Raw genomic sequence first — 6,121 nt, 5'->3', positions numbered from 1 at the left:
TTTTAGTATATAAACCAAAAAATGACCCGCCGTCGAGATCACTTTTAACCTTCGTCACACGAGCAACATGACTGGACGCGGCAAGGGAGGCAAGGGTCTTGGCAAAGGTGGAGCGAAGCGCCACAGGAAGGTTCTCCGAGATAATATTCAGGGCATCACGAAGCCGGCCATTCGTCGTCTCGCCCGACGTGGAGGCGTAAAGCGTATCTCCGGCCTCATCTACGAGGAGACGAGAGGTGTTCTCAAGGTCTTTCTGGAGAACGTAATCCGTGACGCTGTAACATACACCGAGCACGCGAAGCGGAAGACAGTCACGGCCATGGACGTGGTATACGCCTTGAAGAGGCAGGGGAGGACTCTCTACGGGTTCGGCGGTTAGACTGCCTACACACGTCTGCTGCCGAATCCGTCGGCAAAACGGCCCTTTTCAGGGCCATAAAATCCGTCTAAAAAGGGCAGTAGTTGTCGAGATTAATTTAATTCACCTTTACTGTGTGACCACTAGCTCAACAGGCCAGTGCGGAAAACAGAACTTATTTCGTAGGGGCACTTCAGTATCAGCAAAAGACGTTGTAAGAAATGCCTCTCCGTTTTTCAAATGGGTCTGACCCCAACGCTTGGTATATCAAGTGGAAAGACCGGATTCCTCTGTGAAGCCTTGCTCCTCGGATTATGTTACCTGTTACTGTAAACTTCTGTAAGTCAATAATCACTGTCCGAAGAATTGGTGGGTAATATGACAACGCAGGTAGGCAATGCTCACCAGACCGTAACAAGGAACCGAGGGGATTGACACATACTGAACATCACATCACCACGTTTTTGCAATGCCAACTTTTAGGTCATAGGAATCCAGTGTGGTAAACACTGGGGAGAAGAGGTACACATCGCATGTCAGAACACAGGACTTCGTCCTGTCAGACAACTTCCACGTATAGCTTGCGTCATTTCGGTTCGAACGAAACGACAGAGAGAGGGGAAATTCGAACGCAAATTGTCAAAGCCTTCGATTCCTACGAGAAGGTCATGTCATCATCTCAGTATTGGGGTTCCTGCGCGTGCGGCCAATATGTGCACCAACAAACAAACGCATTAGGAACTCTATTATAACGCCGTAAGTTGTTCACCAGTTATCGATTTCTTATTCAAAATTAGTTTCATTCGTAGTATGTAGTAAAGTAAACTAGTATATTCAAACGTATATGTCTAAAACCACGATGGGCACCAAAGAAGGGGACTTGTGATTATTTTCACGATAATCTCCATTACTCTAATATGATAGAAATATATTACATAAATTTCGAAGCCAACTATGTACCTTGGCATCATCATCTAATTTAACTCGTATTGTGTTAAATTATATAATAATAATGAAACCTTTCTATATGCATCAGTATAATGTGTTATCACACAATAGCCTAGTAAATGTACAACGGTTTCAAGTACTTCAGTGCGAACCTGGGACAACGACATCGTTCAGAGCACAAAATTACAGAATGATGATATTAAATCAGCCCACCGGTATAGAGAGAGAGAGAAAGTTGACACGCGTAATGAAATTACATTACGAAGCCGTGAGAGAGGATTAACAATACTGGCTATTTCTGACTTTTGTGAGGTTAGTGGGGCCCTTAAAAGGGCCGTTTTACGGAGAAGGGGCTTAAGCCTTCTTCTCGGTTTTCTTCGGGAGGAGAACCGCCTGGATGTTGGGCAACACACCACCCTGGGCGATGGTGACGCCGGACAGGAGTTTGTTCAGCTCCTCGTCGTTGCGAATGGCGAGCTGTAAGTGACGAGGAATGATCCTAGTCTTCTTGTTGTCACGAGCTGCGTTGCCAGCCAACTCGAGAACTTCGGCCGCCAGGTACTCCATCACCGCGGCCAGGTAGACTGGCGCACCGGCACCAACTCGCTCTGCGTAATTGCCCTTACGCAAAAGACGGTGGATACGGCCTACCGGGAACTGCAACCCAGCACGGCTGGATCGAGACTTTGACTTTCCCTTCACCTTGCCTCCCTTTCCACGACCCGACATGATGCTACTCCTACTTGCAGCTGTTTAACTACAAGAACGACGCCTCGCCCAAAATGATGCAGGGCCCGACGGTAACCTTCACTTTTACGCCAACGTCAATAATCGACAGCGGACCAATCGTAAAGTCACAAACGTTTGCGCTGTTTCTATTGGCTCGCACTGGGAAGGCAGTACGGCATTGTCCCTGCGACTTAAATATTTTTCTCCCTCCGGGCTCATCATCACATCACATTCATCGATCAATGGCGGCATAGGTCGGACGGCGTGTTGTGGCCGCGTAGTTTTCACGCATTTTTATTCGTAATTTTCAATTGTGCAGTGTAAGATTAGAATTTAACTTGAATTATAGTGCCTTGTGAACATGTGTGAGTGTTAGCAAGACTGGAATATCAGTAATATTGTATCTATTCTCATATTTAATAACTTGTGTTTGGCTATAATGCTATCTCGGCCCCCTAGACTGAAGCGAATCAGTTGGTGATCAAGAAGACACTGGCGACCAAGTCGCTGCCTAGTGGATCGCCACGTACTGAGTGTTATCTAGGAAACTTTGCCGACTTGTCGCAGGAGTGAAACCTCCTAAGTGTGTTAACCTCTGTGCTCATCATTATTATTAAATTATTGTACACTAACTTTAAAGTGAGAAACCGTAACATTGAGTAACATTGAGTGTAGCTGATTACCAGGGAACATTTTAGACTTGCCGCGGAAGAGAGACCTGCTCAGTGTGTGTGAACTTCTGTGCTCATCCTCATTTTTGTTTTAAAATATTGTACGGTAACTCTCTTTTAACGAGAAACCGTAACATTGCATGTTGCTGTTCACTGGATGAACCCATAACGATAAACGCAGTGAGCCCCGCTCGACATATACAGTGTTGTAGGCGAGGAAATATCGACTAGTGCTGCACCAGTGTGATTGTACTGTAGAGCAACAACCAGTGCATAGCATCGCGCGGGATAGTTTTCTGTGAGTTCCGTTCTGAGTTGTGCAAAAGCAAATACTAACGACATGGAGGAGAACGAAGAAAGTGGCCAACCTCCACCATCACCCCATCTAGACCAAGCCTCCACCTCAACCGACATATCAGCCAACGTGAAGCCTACATTTGCCACACCACAGCCGAAAAAGAAGCAGAAGCGGAGGAGACCAACCCAACTCAGCGACACCAAGCCAGTGAAAACAGGTATGTCTAGTGCTGACCAGACGACAGACTCTAACAGTGAAACTGATTCAGAGAACGTCATATCTACACTGCTCAATAGTTTTTCTCCAACTGAATCAGACAGAGGGCTCTTCATCAGGCGGGGAACGAAATCAGCATTTAGAGAATTGAAGCAACAAAATGACCTAACTTTCACTTCTCACCTTCTTTCGCAAACAGACCGGGTGGTAATTTTCAGCTCTAGAGAACAGCTCTCCAAATTCTCAGCTAAATTCAGCCCTCTATATTTTGGCCCTAAAGCTATATTTGAAGCTCTACCAAATTCAACCCTTACGGCACCTTGGCTTACGGCGTTGGACAGAACCCGCACTCCCAACCTGCCCCCTTCTCCAGTACCAGAAACCCCGCCAAACCCCAGCGAAAACGATTGGAAAACCGTAACCCATGCCAAAAGGAAACCTGTCCTGACTCCAGCTATCCCTCAAACATCCACCCACACCGATCCTGCCTCTTCTGAACAAAAATACACTGTAAAAATCCATAATCACTCATTAAACACCAACAACCCCTTTTTCATCAAAGACCTAATCACACAAAATCATCTACAGATCCCTACACCTAGATATTTCTGGGCATACACCACAAGAACTACCACTCTCCTTTTTCCTAACATACAGACCGCAGAAAAGTTCGTCCACGCCATACCCCCTGACTCTTTCGGCCCACATGCAAAATTGATTCTCATGCCAGCACACATGTCAGCCACTCAGCCACCCCCTCCCAAAGATATCAGCGTGGTCATAAAGTCTATTGAACACAGCATTTCTATGGACACTCTCAAACAAGAGTTACTCGACCAAGGCTACAAAGTCAAAAACGTAGCAAGGATCATTTCGGCACAGACCAGAACCGAAACCCAGTTAGTGAGAGCTTTCCTCGAAGACGTGGAAACTTCAGACGCCATGTTGAGAGGCGTGCTACTATGCGGAAAGTTCTACAGAGTCGAACCTTCGAAAGAATTCGTAAGACTACGCCCATGCTTACAATGCGCGCAATACGGACATGATAACAGTACCTGCAACAACATCCCTAAATGCCACAAATGTGGACAGAATCCTAATATCTGCAAGACAAAGCATACGACCAACGAGAAATACTGTGCCACTTGCGACAGCAAAGACCACTATACGGGACAAATAATATGCACCAAATACCCACGTAACCCGCAATCCCTACAACCTCTCGAAAACAAACCCCGCCATGTGGCAATCCTAGCCTCATCCCCCACCCCGCCCATCAAACCCTCACAAGCCTTCCCCGCTCTTATACCAACACCTTCACAAAGCCCCAACAACACAACATTCGCCTCAATCACAAGAGAGGGTACACCAAACATCACTACCAGCTCACCAGTGAAAACCTTAGCCATCCCAGAACCTCATCCCACTCCCACCCCAGAAGCACGCAAAGCCACGACATCCAAGAAAACAGACGACAGTATACCGGTCGACCTAGAGACAGTCAAGACAATAACCAAAAACCTAGAAAAATACATAGACGACAAGATCTCAGCCCTAGAAGACAAACTCATGACTTTCATAGTAGCACTCCTGGCGTCTGATGAAACTCCTGTCAAGAGGAAGGCTACACTCAAAACGGCTAATACTACAGCCAAAAAGATCCTCAAAAAACGTGTACTGCACAACTTCATCGATAAAAAACTGAGAGTGACCATAGAACCCATGAACTTCCCTCCCCAACATAAGACCCGCACGAATGATAACGCTTGTCGAGCTAATGACCGAAGCAACACCGATGTACGCCCGAGCTCCTCCACCACCACGTAATGGGCCACCACGCACGACAGAGACATGACCTGACTATTATACACAGCAACATACGTAACCTTTACGGTAATCGCACCGAACTGGAGCACTTAATTTTGGAACGCGACCCGGACATAGTTAGCCTAAATGAAACCCATCTAGGTGTGAATGATAAATTTACAATGCGTGGATATCGTTTTATCCGTAAAGACAGAAATCGCCGAGGAGGGGGAGTTGCTTTACTCTGTCGCGACACACTTCCTATAACTGACGTCACGAACCCTCCACAATTCAACAACTTTGAACATGTCACTATCAAACTCGCCATACACAATTACCCCATATTCATCACCACACTCTACGTCCCACCAAACGCGCCATTCCCCACGCCACTCATCAACCATCTCAACACAAATCATAAATCCATAATACTCAGCGACCTGAATGCATCCAACATTGCACTTGGAGACAGAAGGACAAACGCAGCAGGGCGACAACTAGAACTTATTCTTCACCGCACCGACTTCAAACTAATACCTACAGCCCCAACTAGATATCCACAAACAGTCAACGATATCCACGCCACAACCCCAGACAGAATACTGACAACACCACCAATATTTAATAGAGTGCTCCAGGCCGAAATTCTTCCCCCACTGAACAGCGACCATTGCCCAATCGAACTAAAAATCACCACCCCCATTTGGAGCCCAACAGCCCCAATTACCCCTAGAAAAAGTTATAAATATCATCAATCGGATTGGGATACATTTACAGAATACTTTGACTTGAACCTCCCCCCTCCCTCAGAAATCAAATCGTTAGAAGACCTTGAAAATGCGGACGAAATACTGCTAAAAGTTACGTGTGACGCTAGAGACAAAGCGGTGCCGCGCACGAGAAATGACGGAACAATAAGAAGACGATTACCCCCGTATATCATCGACATTATCAAGACCAAGCGGCGAGCACACAGACTGTATATGAGAGACCACAGTGATGATAACAGAAGACTCTACCGAAAACTCCAACAGGACGTTCGGAATGCAATACAACACTACGAACAGACAAAATGGAGAAACATTATCAACCAGC

This window comes from Periplaneta americana, unplaced genomic scaffold, assembly GCF_040183065.1.
Source record: "Periplaneta americana isolate PAMFEO1 unplaced genomic scaffold, P.americana_PAMFEO1_priV1 scaffold_52, whole genome shotgun sequence".
Taxonomy (NCBI): domain Eukaryota; kingdom Metazoa; phylum Arthropoda; class Insecta; order Blattodea; family Blattidae; genus Periplaneta; species Periplaneta americana.
This window is presented reverse-complemented; position numbering follows the sequence as displayed.